Source organism: Lactuca virosa, chromosome 6, assembly GCF_052849685.1.
Source record: "Lactuca virosa cultivar CGN04683 chromosome 6, Lactuca_virosa_CGN04683_v6, whole genome shotgun sequence".
NCBI classification, from domain to species: Eukaryota; Viridiplantae; Streptophyta; class Magnoliopsida; order Asterales; family Asteraceae; genus Lactuca; species Lactuca virosa.
The window spans coordinates 83,989,811-84,007,265 of NC_136431.1; positions in this window are offsets into that span (position 1 = coordinate 83,989,811).

The following is a 17,455-nucleotide window of genomic DNA, read 5'->3' on the forward strand; positions in this document are numbered from 1 at the left end:
GATAAGTACATTATTACGTGGACGAGTCGTTGTTTCACCTGTGGATTCTTATAACCATACTATGGACGATCAACAATACGACGTACTCGGACGTACGCCGATTAAAAATGACGTTTGTCACCCTCGGTTGACTGTAGCTAATAGTCAGGGTGCGGGATTGTCACTCCCGTATAGATCTATACACAAACTCACGCTCTCCCTCCAGGAGACTCTGGTTACAAGGCGTCTCACACCGTAGTTCTCTCAACGAATCCACAAATAATACCATGAAAACCCCTTTTTTGCTTATTAACATGAATCCTTATAAAATAATATCTTTTATTTCATAATTCATAAGTTCATTTCCTTAGTTTTGAAAACTGCTTTTCCAAGGTTTGTATCTTAACACGTTTTGTAAAACTGATTTCTATATTCGATGTATATTAATGATGGAAATATATTAAACAAAATAATATATTTGAACACAAGATTACTTGTGCTTTTACTTGTATTCCCCCCTTAAAACATTAAAAACTCAGAAAATATAGGGGTATGAACTCACCTTATGTGTTTGATTCGATTGAAGGTTCGCGTAAGGATGAGAAGTTCCACGAATGAATTCCCGAGACACAAACGAGTCCTAAATGACATATAATGGCATATATAGGCATGTAATTAGCGTTTTGGACAACTAACGTGCTAGGAAACACCCTTAGGGACTAGGAAACCCTTGAAACTAGGTGTTACAATCACATGTGATTGAATAAAAGGGGTCTACGGCCATACATGAGAGTGTACGGACAGGGTGTACGGTCAAGTGAGTGTGTACGGTCATGAGTGTATGGCCGTACACCCATAAAAGGAACACGCAAAATGGGTGATTTGATCCATGGGAAAGCTAATGGGTCTAATGTTCAACAAGAAGGTGGACAAAACATTCGATTTGGACCCTTTTTGGGTGTGTACGGCCAACCTATGAAGGGTTTACGGCCGTACGCCCTTCAAGGCGACGAACTATGATGAAATATGATGAATCGGGGCTTGGATCTAATGGTCTTTCAAGTATAACAAGTTTAAGGTTGAAATACTTACGTTTTTTAAGCCTTTGGGGTGTTCACAGCCGATGATAGTTGAGAGAGAATGGGAGTGATCTTGGTTGGGAGGAGGAGAAAATGAGAAAGGAATGAGGACTGCATATATATATATATATATATATATATATATATATATATATATATATATATATATATATATATATAGAGGGTGGTGTATGGTCGTGGACCCTGTGTACGGCCGTACACACCTTGGGAATGGTTTCCGGAATGAGTCAAACTCTCCCGCCTCGAATAAACACTAAAGTTATAAGCTCTTGAGGTGAAAATGAAGGAACATGACACACATGGGGTGAGTTCACGGCCATAGATGGGTGTATGGCCGTACACCCATGTGTACGGCCATACACTCCTCTCGAAGGAGTGTTCGGCTTGAATGCAACTCGATGAACTAAAAAGAACTCATCCCCAGACCCAAACCTTGAATGTACTAGGTTTAGAACACTCAAACAGACCCTAAACAATGCCAAAGGATAACTGAAACGAGCCTGACTTTCAATGATCGAGGTAACTTAGAGACAGAGATTTTCGGGTTGTCACATGTACTCAACAATCTCCTCTGGAGTAGCAGAAGACTCATCAATAACCTTTAGCTCCTTATCAAGGACATACTCCTTGTCTTCATAAAGAGTGACCATCCTTATGTTCCTAATCCAATCATTGAAATTAGTCCCATCAAAGATGACTCTCCCATAAAGATTCATGAGAGAAAAAGAGCGAGTAGGGTTTGAGCCAGAAGCATTGTTGGAAGACATCTGAAAAAGAAGAAAGACAAGTTTAGATTAGATAAAGAATCCTTAATAAGACACCCAAATGAAATATTAAGGCTAGGACCCAACACAATATTTTATAACTTGGAAGAGGGATGTCGTAATCCAAGCTACAAAATATTTGAAGGTAGGTAAATGACGATTTACCAATTTCCACCATGAAAAATGAAACAAATTATTAGGTTTTCATTGGATTGAAACTCCTAGATCATTTGAGATCCATTGAACAATGCAATGGCATGTTTAAATCTCGATTATTCCCTTCAAGTTTGTGACTGGGATACCGAGGATCACAAACAAGGTGTGAATAACCATGCAAATTAACTTGGTACTCTTAGTTTTATCACCTAACCGATGTGCCGGTTAACCACACACGCTCCACCGATCTATGATAAACCTTAAGCCACCCTTTTCCACCCTTGTTAAGTCCAAGTTAGTGTGCCGGTTAACCACACACGCTCCACTAACGACTTTAGCAATGTGCACAGTGTAATTTCATGGGTTAGCATCAATTTCACATTTTCCTAAAGTAACTAAGATTGGGAATTTATAAAATGTTTAGTTACTTTATATTTATCATTATACTTTTAATGAGAATTATAGTCTTTGTCCTACCTATTCGGCTAACGACCCTCCACCAATCAAGGAAGCGGTGGGTGAGAGTGAACACCCATTAAGCTGCCATTTTATAGGCAACAACCTTATATCCCCCTTATAGACCGGCTTCCTGAATGATGCCTACTAACGGTACGACTGACTTGATCTTATACATATATATATATATATATATATATATATATATATAGATATATATATATATATATATATATATATATATATATAATTAACTTATAATACTATAAAGTATAAGGGTTGAATTTTAAACTTTTAAAATTCTAGGGTTTGGAATTAAAGTATTAATGTGTGACTTTACAAATTCCAAAACTTGAGGGCAAGTTTTGAAACTATTCAAAACCTTTCATTTCAATAACTTATGAGTTTTAATGATTTTAATGGAAAAGACTTTTGGAATTCCATAACTTGAGGACAAGTTATGGAGTCCATTAAAAAGACATTTAGATCAACAATTAAACTAACAAGCATGTCAAATAATTTCTATGATCTAACAAAACTCATAAGCATGCATAATTCATATCAACAATTTTCAAGAATCATATGAACTTAATATAAAACATGAAACTTTGACAATTAACTTTGAAATTGGATAAGCACACTCATTACCTCATCAAAAACAGGTTTAACAATCTAAAAACAGTTTAGGGTAATGATCCTAGTCCAATTCCAGCAAGAAAACTCAAAATTCTGCACTCAGGGCCTCCTACTCGCCGAGTGCAAGAACCTAATCGACGAGTAGGATGAGTTTTCACATGGACTCGTCGAGTCCCCCCATGGACTCGGCGAGTTCACTGAACAGTGAGCAGAAAAATCGATTTTTTAAGCAATTTGCATCAAGTATAATTGAAAACTAGCCTAGGCTCTGATACCACTAATGGGTTTTGAGCATTCTAACACTCCTATGGTGTACATGCAACCCTAGAAACCTTGGATCTATGTTTTCTCTATTATACATGCAAACTTTCATTTTTCCAAGGTTTCATCCTAACTAGCATATGATTGGGGTATATGTAATATAAAAACTAGTAGATTGGCATACCTTTCTCGTTGCTTGGATTCCTTAAGACCTTGTGAGCCTAGTACCCCAAATGTGATGCCTCAAATGCTTCACACAATACCACCAACAACTTGGAATAACTTGAGAGAAGATTGATATGCACCAAAATCGGCTAGCCCTCACTAGAATCACTTAAGTGCCGATTTTACAAGGATGAGGCTTCTTTATATAGTGTACACATTAGGGTTACACCATGTAACTCATGCCTTTCCATATTTCTCATCATCCATGGGTTTTAACCTCCATGGAGTATCCATGGGTCACCACATGGGTTTAGCCCAATATGAAGAACTATGGATCATAAGCCCACTATATAAGAATGAATGATTTACCAAATCAATCCTCATTTATTTAATTAGTCTCTTTTGATCACAAAATTAATTCCAAACTAATTCTTGATCAATACTAATTAAATAATTCATATTAATACATTAGAACTTATAATATATTAATAAATCATAAATATCCTCTTCTCACAAAAGTCTATCCAAATGTTCCGATGCCATGCAACCCAAATGGACCATGCCAAATCGGGTCAAGTACATACCAAACATAGGTATGGACTTAGACACCTTATCCAACACGGATATCATCAGGTGAGTGTGAGAGAGGAGGACGTGGAGAAGACCTTGTTCCTGACTCGTTATGGGCATTACGAGTTCGTGGTGATGCCATTTGGGCTTACCAATGCGCCTAGGAGTATTGAGGCGGGAACAACTGTATGCCAATTTCTTGAAGTGTGAGTTTTGGATACGGGAGGTCCAGTTCCTGGGACATCTCGTTAACCGAGACAAGATTTTAGTCGATCCGGCCAAGATCGAGGCAGTGATGCAGTGGGAGGTTCCGAAATCTGCCTCAGAGATTAGGAGTTTCTTGGGTTTAGTGGGATACTATTGGAGATTTATCCAGGATTTCAACAAGATTAGAGTACCCCTCACTCGTCTGACGAGGAAGGGAGTGGATTTCCGATGGGGCCCTGAGCAGCAGGTTGCTTTTGAGACGCTGCGATGGATGTTATGTGAGGCCCTGGGGTTGACCCTTCCAGAGGGTGTCGAGGATTTTGTGGTATTTTGTGATGCATCCATCACTGGGTTGGGAGCGGTCCTTATGCATAGGGGACGAGTGATTGCTTATGCTTCTTGGCAGCTGAAGTTGCATGAGGCGTGGTATCCTACTCATGACCTGGAGTTGGGGGCAGTGGTGTTTGCCCTCTAGATTTGGAGACATTATCTTTATGGGGTCCGTTGTACTGTTTACACGGATCACAAGAGTTTGGGATATCTTATGGACCATCCGAACCTGAACATGAGGCAACACAGGTGGTTGGACGTAGTCAAGGATTATAACTATAAGATCCTTTACCATCCTAGTAAAGCGAATATGGTAGCGGATGCTTTGAGCCGCAAGTCAGCTGGATCTTCAGTTAGGGAGATGTGTATGAGGATATTCGTTGATTCTTTTCTTTTGGATTTGATCAGAGAGGCACAGACAGAGGGAGTTAGGAAGGAGAACTGGAAGCAGGAAAGGATCAGGGACGAGATCGACAAGTTTGTCACCGATAGTCGAGGATTGTTGACCCGATGTGGTCGGATTTGGGTTCCAATTTCTGGTGGGATCAGGCAGATAGTGTTGGAGGAGGCTCATAAGTCTCGCTTTTCTATACACCAGGGAGCCACCAAGATGTATCGGGATTTGAGATTGAGTTATTGGTGGCCGTGTGTGAAGAGCAAGATATCCTGGTATGTCGAGAGATGCTTGACCTGTAGGATGGTCAAGGTTGATCATCAGAGGCCGCATGGCAAACTGAAGCCTTTGGAGGTTCCCATGTGGAAGTGGGAATAGATCACCATGGATTTTATCACCAAATTGCCAAAGATTGCCAAGGGCTTTGATGCTATATGGGTCATCGTGGATCGATTGACCAAGAGTGCCCACTTTTTGGCCATCTGGGAGAGCTCTTCGGCCGAAAAGTTGGCCGATGTGTATGTCCGGGAGATTGTTGCTCGTCATGGGGTTCTGGTCTCCATTGTTTCAGACTGAGATGTTCGGTTCACTTCCCGCTTTTGGCATAATTTCGATGAGGAATTGAGCATGAGGCTACATTTCAGCACTGCATACCACCACAGACCGATGATCAGAGTGAACAGACCATCCAGACACTTGAGAATATGTTGTGGGCTTGTGTCATAGATTTTGGTGGGAGTTGGAATTCCTACCTACCTCTTGCGGAGTTTTCCTACAATAACAACTATCACTCTAGCATTGGTGCCCCACCTTTTGAGCTCTTGTATGGTCGTAGAGGTCGTACTCCGGTATGTTGGGGAGAGGTTGGTCATAGGGTCATGGGAAAGACCGAAGTATTCCTTTAGACCACATAGCTTATTCAGCAGATCAGGCAGAGACTTCAGACAACTCAGAGTCGGCAGAAGAGTTATGTTGACCGACGCCCATCAGAGTTGGAATTTCAGGTCGGTGATATGGTGTTACTGAAGGTCTCACCCTGGAAGGGTGTGATATGCTTCAGGAAGAGGGGGAAATTGGGTCCCCAATATATTGGACCCTTCCGTGTGATCGCCAGGGTAGGTAGGGTGGCCTACCGGATGGATTTGCCGAGTGAGCCCAGGCAAATCCACAACACTTTCCATGTCTCTCAGTTGCGGAAGTGTGCATTGGACGGTGAGGCAGTGGTTCCTTTGGATGATATTCAAGCCGATGAGTACCTGAATTATATTGAGAGGCCGGTGGCTATATTATAGAGAAAGATAAAGGTTTTACGCAACAAGGAGATACCTATGGTAAAGGTTCAATGGCAACATCGGAGAGGCTCCAAGTGGACCTGGGAACTCGAGGCTGAGATGCGAGAGCATTACCCGGAGTTATTTACTGCAGCAGAATTCGAGGACGAAGTTTAAGTCAAGTGGGGGAGAGTTGTAACATCTTTCTTTGAGGTACTTTCATTTTTGACCCTTATATTGAGATTTATTACATTTTGGTCCTTAGAATGTAATACTTGTGGTTGGGATGGGCTGATATTTTCATTTTTGGGATTGTTGGGGTGGAGCCACATACGTTGGGCGTACATTTTGTGTACGCAGGGTGTACGGGGTGAAGTCCCAAACCCTAATATTTAGGGTTTGGACCTTATTTATTCATCATTAACTCTCAACCTTGGCTCCTTTCATCAGCCTCTATCCTCTCAAAACGTCTTTGCAACCCTAATCCACCTTGTGAAGCATTTCTAAGCTTGAGTGTGTGTGTCTTGTGCCTTTGAACAAGAAGGAAGGAAGTAGAGACCATCTTGGAGGAGTGAAGCACTTTAAATCCAGAATCACACCATCATTTGGCATCATTTGGAGGTATAAAGTTTTGAACTTGGTGAAGTTTTACTTAGATCTTGTTTGGGGCTTGATTTTAGGTTATTTTTGTCCCAAATGTGGCGAGTCTTGAGCGTAGCATGTTCTTAACCCAATAATTCATCCTTTCAGACCTTAGGAGGGGTCTTAAGTCATAAAAATGTAGTCTTGGGGGTTAGTTTCACTCCACGCATGCTATAGAAGGTCTTAATGATGTTGAGTGTTTGTGGTTTAAGCACTTAAGGGACATGCAAGATCATAAACTTGGAAACTTTATGACTCTTGAGGATATTTTAGCCTTGGATTTGTAATTGGAAGAATTAAGTCGAAGAGTTAAGGGCAGAATAGATTAAGAAGTGGGCAGTTGCGTATGTTGGGCGTACCACAGGGTACACCGCGCGTACGTAGATATGACCCCAATGCCTCGGACGCTTGTACGCTCCATGTACGAGGCCAGAGTCAACTCGACTGTGTTGAATCGTTAACTTTGAATTTGAATTTGACCAAATTTAACCTAAGGGTATTTTAGGTATTTTGGATGGTGTTTGAGAGTTGGCCATTTGGATGAATAGGTGACGGTTAGAGCTGAGATTCAGAGTCGGGACCTCATCAGTTATTGTTCAGACTGTGAGGTGAATATTCCTCATTATACTTTTGGGTCGAAGGCACCAAGGCCTACCCATTGGATTGATATCCTGGTTACCGTATGTCGTATGATGTAGTGATATGTTAGATCTGTATCCTAGCTATAGGATGTTGCTATGCGGTAGTGATTTGTAGATCTGTTTGTTTGCCTGTTGACTGATTATATGTTTATATGTTATGTATATGTCGACATATTGTGTTGGGTTGAGGTTGTACTTCTTTGTTTTGTAGCCAACAAACCCAGGAGCATTCTAGATATGAGTTGAGGGTCGATTGGCATGCCAGACTCATACTGAGGGCTCGAGAGCATTCCAGATACGAGCTGAGGGTCGGTTGGTATGCCAGAATCGTATTAAGGGCTCGAGGGTATTACAGTCTGATGACTTAGTGGACCCGTTGTATATTGGCATTCCAGTCCGATGATTGATTAGGCCAGGGGTAATCCAGACCGATGGCTGTGAACCCTGGGGTATTCTAACCCGGTGGTTGATTGGACCAACATGCTTGTTCGTTTATGTTATGTATTTTGTGTGGTGGTACTTTGGGGGAACGCAGTAAACTTTCGCTTACAATTCTAGTTTATTGTTTCAGGTACTGCTGATGACCGCGGGAAGGCGAAGGCGTGACCGTACACATCCTCTTGTTTTATGGCTTATGATTTTGGGGTACTCTGATATTGATAAACACTTTGGAAACAATGATTTTGTAAACATTTTATCGTTTTGGGTTGTTTTAAAAAGTTTAAAATTGTTGTGATTTTTGGGATGTTACATGACCATTTAAAGTCTTAAACTCATAGAAGACATTTCCACAATTATTTTATTTGCAGCTAAATTCAAAATGTAACCTTTTTATATGAACCAAATTTCAAATGGTGACAATTCAAGACGATGTATACGAAGTCAATAGTTTTTTTTTCAAAATACAAACAAATATACTTTTTTAGAAAAGAAACCAAATTTAAAAGCAAATTTCCTTTGAAGTTCTACATATAAAGAAGTCAACCAAGAAACCAATAACCATGAAACATAATGCACTGATAAGGAAGCAAAAATAAAAATTCATAATTACCATATTGGACAAGAGTCGAAGGATTTTTATTTTGGTTCTTGTTCCATTTAAGGTTGTGCCTCTGTAAAATATCATCATTCCTCCTATCCTAATCAACAAGCCATCCTTGAAATCTTGGATGGTGGATCGGCGACTGAACCGCTAAACATTTTCGGCTGAACAAGAAACGATGCCTGACCCAGAAACGTGTCTAGCCAAGAGAAGATGCCCAACCCATAAACTTTGTTTTCTGAAACCTTAAACCCAGAAATGGCTGCCTTGGGTTGGCGACTCGCGATGGTCTGATTAGGTCTGTGAGAAATGACGGTGCGATGGAGGTAGGTTGAGAGATAAAGAGATGGTGGTGTCCAGATGATGGAGGCGGTCAACTGATTCAACCCTAGGTATATAGAGAGAAAGATGAAGATGGAGACGACAATCTTTAATGGAAATATGAGAGAGAATGAGAAATTATAGGATTGACCTAAAGTTTCAATTATTGTTATACCCTTATGGCCTTTTAAAAGTTACACTTTAATACCAATAGTTTTAGATTAACATAAATGACCTATTTGATAATAGCCGTAGATCTGAATATTTAGATGGTCCATATCTGTTCTTGCATTCTCAACCTTTTTGGTATTCTCAATTGATACTACTTCTTAATAGTATATAAGTAAGAATTTGTTACAAAAACATTCATGTTTTGAAGAGGTTAGTGATGTAAATATGAAGACTTGAAGAAATGAGTTTTTCGTATCCATGGTTATTTCAACATGAAATTTTCTTGGTATAATAATGTATGAGATGAAAGGTATATTGAAGATCAACAACCTTCTTTGTTACGAAAAAATATAAAATTTGTTTTCTAGAATTTGATGATTTCTTTTTGTAGGATTTATAAGTGTTTAATATTTTTTTTTAACACAAATATTATAAAGATGTTTTAGTCCTTTAAGCCCAATTTTGGATCCGATTTGGGGTCCGATTTAGTCCGATTTGGACCGGTTTTGACCGATATTGACCAAGGCCGATTTTTTACCCTCTAACCCTTATTTGTAGGTGGTTGGAGGCCGCCAAGCGCCTAGGCGATGATTAATCGGCCGCCTAGACCGATTTTTACAACCATGGTTTTAATACATTTGAAGTTTTGCATATTACTACGATATTTCTGAAAGAAAATGAAAAAAAAATATTCAGATTAAAATACAAAAAGAAAAATAATTTGGTAATGAGTTGTGAAATAAATAGACTTAACCATTGTTTTTTTTTGTTGTACGTATTTTATTTAGAGATGAGCAACGGAACCGACCCGGTTGGAACCGGCTCGGGAACCGAAATTGGTCGAAATTTAGAACCGAACCGGACCGCCGGTTCTACTGGTTCCGGTTCCGGTTTCGGTTTTTGTCGGGTCTTCGATGTTGGAACCGGTCCTCAAGAAATAGCAACGTATTTTGAGAAATATTTCGGTTACGGTTTCGGTTTTTGTCGGTTCTTGTCAGGTCTTGAAACCTTGTTAATTTAACAAACTAAATACAAGTTGGGGCTAGATCACTTGGCTAACAAGATGTCTAACTAGGAGTTTCTAACCAGAAGGTTGTGGGTTCAATCCCAGGCAAATACTAACATTGCCGTTCAAAAAAAAATTAACAAACTAAATCAGTACACGACATTTTTGTCTCTATTTGCATATTAAACCTTAGGAGCCATAATACAAATAATTAAGTTGTCTTTTTACCTTAAAGTATATAAAAACAATTATTGATAAAATTGAAACCAAAGATGAAAATAGTTGTTACAGCATGCAAAACTGAGTTTTTTGGTCCCAAACAATTAAAGATGTTTAATTAGGAAATTGATTACTAATCGAAATCAATGGTTTTCATCCGTTGTAAGCAATATTTAATGTTTGTATTTATTTTCTTTAAACAACTAAATAGTATATATAAGATTAAAGAATCATTAGCAAACAAGAAACTAGTGAGTCGTAGCAATAACACATGGGAATACAAAATTGGATATTTAATGTTTATGTTTTCAAAGCACAACCTTGTTATACAGACGTAATAAAAAAACTTATATTTTCTTGTTTTATACTTTCAAGTTTCCCAACAAAAAAAACAAAGTCTAAAAAACTTATATTTTCTTGGTCCGATTCGGTTCCTGGTTTTGGGCCGGTTCCAATGATCGATTCCTACCAGTTCTCGGTTCCAAAAATCGACAATAATAAAGTATCCGTCCCGGCCCGACCAGTTCCATCGGGTTCCGGCCGGTTCCCTGGTCCATATACTTATCCCTAATTTTATTTAATTATAATACAAATGAATTAATAGCATATCAAAATTTCTATTTTTTTTGGCTTAAAACAAAATGAATAACTCATAATCTTCTATAATGCATTTTATATAAATAATACACACAAAATATTGGATGCTTATAATTAAGCTTTTAATAGTGACTTTGAAGATTTTGACATTATTTTTTTATCTAATGTATGTTATTCATTTAATTTACAAAAGAAATTAAGACTCATAGTTATCAATTAAGTAACATAAATAAAAAAACTTTTGATTTATAGTGGTTTAATGTTAAACAAACTCTTACTTAGAATGGAATTTGAATAGTGGTAATATTAAAATAAAACATTCAATTTACTTAACCAATTTTGTTCCAGGTAAATATCTATTTGAGCCATATTAAAACATTTTATTTTTAGTAACAATTTATTTACTAACTATTGTTACTTACTTTATTAATATGAAATAAGGGGAAAGAATATGAAACTTTCTACCTAGACACATTGCCTTTTTAGGTATTATATATTAAATTGTAAGATAATTATTTAGAATTTGTTAAAGGACAAAGTTGATGATTTTAATTGAATAGAAAAGAAGTATGATTCTAAAGCCAATTAAAAATAAATTTTCAATGCATAAACTTGATCTATAATATGCTTGATCCTAATTCTACAACTGATCAACCCAAATTAAAATAAATAAGTAAGCATCATTGGATATTATGTCACATTTAAATCATGAACATAATTTTGGTAAGAGTCACTCAAAATACAATAAAGAGTAGTGTCTATTAATATAAATCGTAAATCACAACCCTAAAAATGAATCAAACCCTAAATGCAACACCAAACACATCCCATGGCTAAAATATGTCAAGGTGTTGTCCTAGTGAAGGTTAACACCAAAAGAAAGAACCTTATTTTGCTAAATGAGGTTCAATCTCAATATAAAGAAGAAAAATGGACATTAAACTTACACCTGACCCATCCCTTAAGATATGTTTAATTTTATCTCCATTTTACTATAACCTATGACCTAAATGCTTAAAACTTATTTTAAATGACATAATTCTCAATATATTTTTCAATGGATGTAAATTCTTGCGCAATGCAAGGGGATTCACTTATCATATCATCATATTCATATCATATCATACTATACTTATAAAATAGACATTTTTCCTATCACCTCATTCATTTGAAACTCTCACACATTTTCATCTTCAAAGTAATTAATAACACATTTAAGAGTTTTTTTTTCAACTTATAAAGAGTTCTTTGGTTTTGTAGTTATACAACTCTATCCAAGAATAACCTTTTATGTTATAAAACATTTTTCCTATCACCTCATGCATTTGAAACTCCCACACCTTTTCATCTTCAAAGTAATTAATAACACATTTAAGAGTTTTTTTTTAATTTATAAAGAGTTCTTTGGTTTTGTAGTTATACAACTCTATCCAAGGATAACCTTTTATGTTATAGTTTTTCTGATGGATCTTTTTCTTATAAACTTTCAAACGCATTCATTAATTCTCCATGATGTTCATGAATAAACCACCAAAGATTGTTCTCAGGTCTGCATCATTCCGTTTTTCACTACCAAGTGCCTTAGAATCCACATTTGGAGAAAGGGTTTCAAAAGCTAAGAATATTGTATGTGTTTTCCTTTTATACAACATTTAATCATTCTATACACAACAAAATTTTACTTTAATTGAGTTGTTTTCCTTACTAGCTTCCACAACAAAACAAGGGTAGTTCTTCAATCCCTACAAGATACAAACCTCGACCCACTAGGTCTTCTAAAAAATTAGGCACATAGGTAAGATTTAATTTCATCTAACCAAAAATATTCGTTGTAATCCATATATTTTCACATTACCATACCCTTTGCAGCCAAGAATATAGAGAATATAGAAGGGTTGTTGTAGCTGAGAATATAGCATGATTGATCCTTTCAAGGTTATCCAGCCACTGGTCTTCGAGGTTGTATGGCTTGAAGACTCATACATCATATTCTAATTTCTAGCATTGAGAATTTTTATATTCTATATATCAAGATTTGTTTATTTTGTATATTAAATGTAATTTTTAGTATGGTCACATAAACATAAACGACGTGTAAATTGTAATATATGTTAGAGTTGGTTAGCAGTATGGATATGGTTAGAGACATTATTTATGAGTTTGTTTAGCATAAATACTAAATGGGATGCCGTCCACGCTAATGTATTTTATTTCTCTCTTTCTCTCTCTCTCTCTCTCTCTATATATATATATATATATATATATATATATATATATATATATATATATATATATATATATATATATATAGAGAGAGAGAGAGAGAAAGAGAAAGAGAGAGGTAGGTTCAAATGTTTCTCATATCTATTATGTGCTAGAATGTACCAATAAAAATTTTGTAAAAATTAAATGTATTAAATGATATCCATACTTATAATTCCTTTTTATGGAAACTAATTAAATTCATCATTAATGTCAAAAGTAATATTCTTTCAGAATGAATTTGTATCTAGAAGAATGAGAGTGTATTCTACTAGAATACACTCTCGTTCTTCATTATCCATGCAATTTTATTGTATTTTAAGTGAGTGAGTCCTGAAACAAAAAACGAATCCATATATAAAAACCTAGATGCGAATTCATTCTGAAAGAATGTTATTGTTGATATTGATGACGAATTTAATTAGTTTCCATAAAAATAGAATTATAATTATAGATATCATTTAATATATATATATATATATATATATATATATATATATATATATATATATATAATTATCGAAATCATTTAATATTTATCTTTATTTAATTAAATAATTATTTAATTTTACTAAAGTACTATTGGTGCATTCTAGCACACAATAAATGTAAAAAAACACATTAACCTAGCCCTATATATATATATATATATATATATATATATATATATATATATATATATATATATATATATATATATATATATATATATATCATTTTGTAGTTAGATTTTATATTTTGATATTGGTGAGGGGTTTTACAATGATTATAAGTTTGAATTTGCAATTCCTATTTTAAAATGTAAGGGTAAATTACATCACTCGTCCCTCGTGCATATGCCAGAAAACGTGTTTAGTCCCTATTTTCAAAAATTAACTCGGACAGTGCTTCGTTTGATTAAAACTTGCACGCTTCGTCCCTGATATGCATTTTTGTTATGAATGTAGTCCCCGCCAGATCTAAAATTACCATAATGCCCTTTGTGTATTTTTTCCATTTAATTTAATGTTATTATTATTATTATTATTTAAAAAAAAGGTAAACATATCATGGCTACCCACCCTCACCCCATTTGTCCCTTCCTAAATCTCCATCTGCCTCACACGAACCCACTCCCCTTAAAGTAAAAATCTGGCAACCGGACCACCACTTTGCACCACCACCGGAAAATGGAGCAACACCATCGAAAATTGGAAAACCGTCGAAAATCTTCACCTCATTTCTCTCTTTCTTTCTCATACACCTGGATCTACCTCTCTATAACTTCACCAAAAAAACCCAAAATTTCCGTCAATCGCAAACCCTAATCCCAAATTCTCATTAAATCTATTAGCTTTAACGAAACCAATTCAATCTTTTACTTTGGCCTATAGAGCAAATTAAGACCACTCTGATCAAATCTGATTCCAAGACCAAGAACCTTATTATTGATCTTGAGATAAATCGCTTCATCAAGCTGGACACGAAGCACGAGCTCATTTGTAGCCTTCTTCAAATCCATTTCAAAGTTTTGTTTGTAAAGATTACCATGAACACGTCGATTGAAGCGTTAGGAAGGAGGAGACATATCTGGTGACCCATTGGAGGGAGAATAAGAACGTGGGCTGTAAAACAAAGCCTTGCTAGCGTATTCTCTTGCCACTTCATCCACCATTTTATCGACCTTGATTTACAACATATTTACAGATGATGAGATAATGAGATATGAGCTTGAAAGTGGGGGAAAAAGAAGAGGACTTCTCTGTTGCCATCACCGGAGAAAGAAGGAGAAAGTTATGTGGTCTCGCCGAAGAGTTAGGTTTTGGGTGGTTGTCGGTAATGGTAAGAATGAAGGAGACGAAAGAAACTGGGTAAAGGGAAAGGGAAAGAGGGGGAGGGTTTGGTAGAGATATTTTTTTTTCTTTTTTTTAAGTCTAAAAATGATTAATAGATAAAAGAAAATTAAAAAAGAAATTATTAAGGGCAAACTAGTCTTTTTATGTCTAGAGGGATGAATGGTGCAAGTTTAAAAAAAACGAGGGACGGTCCGAGTTAATTTTGAAAATAGAGACTAAACACGCTTTCTGACATATGCACGAGGGACGATCGGTGTAATTTACCCAAAATGTAATGATCTTTCTTTTTCTTATTATACGATATGATATTGTTATTCACAAAATACTATACTAAAATAATATATTTGAATTTCATTAATACAATCATATTATTGTTAAATTGAAATTTTTTTTTTCATACAAATTCGTTTACAATTCATGTTATGTAATAAATGAAAACCCATCAACAATTTAAACTAATGAAAACTTGGTAGCCAAAAAATCTTGGTCTTATTACAAGATTAAGCATCAAAAAGTCGGTAACCGAAAGTAATTTTCAATTTCAACAAATTCCTAAAGATAATTTAGCACATAGTTCGATGCAACATTGTGATATTATCAATTCACACAAAAAAAATCACAAAACCATATCTTACAATCTCATAAAGTATTAAATAAATACAATGTTTAATTACATAATTACTCAGAAGCATTTGTAAGTAATTAGTAGATGGAAGCATTTGTAAGTAATTAGTAGATGAATATTGTAACATTCAATTGTTAGTTCAAACTATTAAATAACCACTTAATTACTTGAAGAGCAAAAACTTTTCACATTTCCATGATTAAAATAAATAAATTTAGCTTTAAATTTTATCTAAGTAAAACTATTATTTGCCTCTTTTATTGCTTATAACTATATCTTTACTAACATATTCATTTCACATTTCAATTTCAAGAACATTTCAAGAAAATGTAAATAATTTTTCCTTAAAAGTCATTAAAGTAAAACTATTATTTAGCTATTTAGTTACTCCAACTCAAAAACATTGATCATGAGTATAAAATTTAAATAGTATTAAAACTATTGAAGGCCACAAACAATAACCTAAAGTAAATCACAAATAATTTTAAGAGTGCAAAATAATTAATGTGTAAAAATGTATTTATGACACTTTCATAATGAAATTTTCTTTCTAAATCTATTATTTTTAAATTTGATGATCAAATTTGATTTTTGGTATAATAAAATAATTAAAATATTATAAATCATATCTTACATACTTATAAAGCTTGCATTTTCCCTTGAATGTCATGCATTTGAAACCCCCCACAATAATTTGCTAAAACCTCATGCATTTGAAACCCCCAACCTTTTCACCTTCTTATTAATTAATCACACATAATCAATGGTAATTCATATGAGATAATAATTTGCGAAAACCTCATGCATTTGTATGGTATTAGAACATGTTTGAGTTTTTGGGTTTTAGACTTTAGTAAATGGGTAATCCGTTTGATACGTTGGATTTGAAGCTATCTTATTCGAATTACCCAAAACAAAAGATAAATTAATAATATATGCTCATGCATGTTTTGTACAAGCCCCAATCAAAATACAATATATCATGATCATACAATTAAGTGTGTCTTTTATTCCATTTTTGGCTTTATAACAAAAGTTTGTTTACGTGGCGAAGAAAGAAAACTTGAAGATGAATATTTAGGTTGGATGTTTATATAAGATTTGTTTTAAATATATAATATAGATATAAATACACAAATGTGTGTCAAATACAACCCATCACAAATTTAATGTTATAAACTACAATATAACTCAAAGTGGTTTTCCAAATATAATGTTTATACTATAATATAATATATTAGAAGAATATCATATAGTAGACGAATCCCACATGTTGTGCAGAAATTTAGTTGCATAGATAAAATATTAATTATATTTCATTTAAAATATGTTAGGGTCATTTGGTTATTACATTGTTGTATTAGGCACTATAGTCTCATATATTTTGAATGACTCTTACAAAAATGATGTCCGTAATTTGAATATAACGTAATATCTTATGATGTTTATTGAATGATATTATCTTCGATTGAGCACTTGGTAATTGGAATCAACTTTATTATAGTTAAATATTTTGGCTCCGTTTTTTCTTTTTCATTAGTTCTAGAATATGATTTTTTATATTAACTTAAAATATGTCACTATCTTAAAATAGATTGAGAATGAGATTTTTCATATTTACTTAAAATACGGCACCATTTTCTATTCAATAGTAAAACTAACAAAAGTCGTTAAATATGTATTTTTATGAGATTCAACATAAATAGACCACCACAAATGAGAATCCATATCTAATCAATTATCAATTAATTACATTATATACTAATGTGTACATAAAAATTACATTTAAAATTTTAAACTAATAG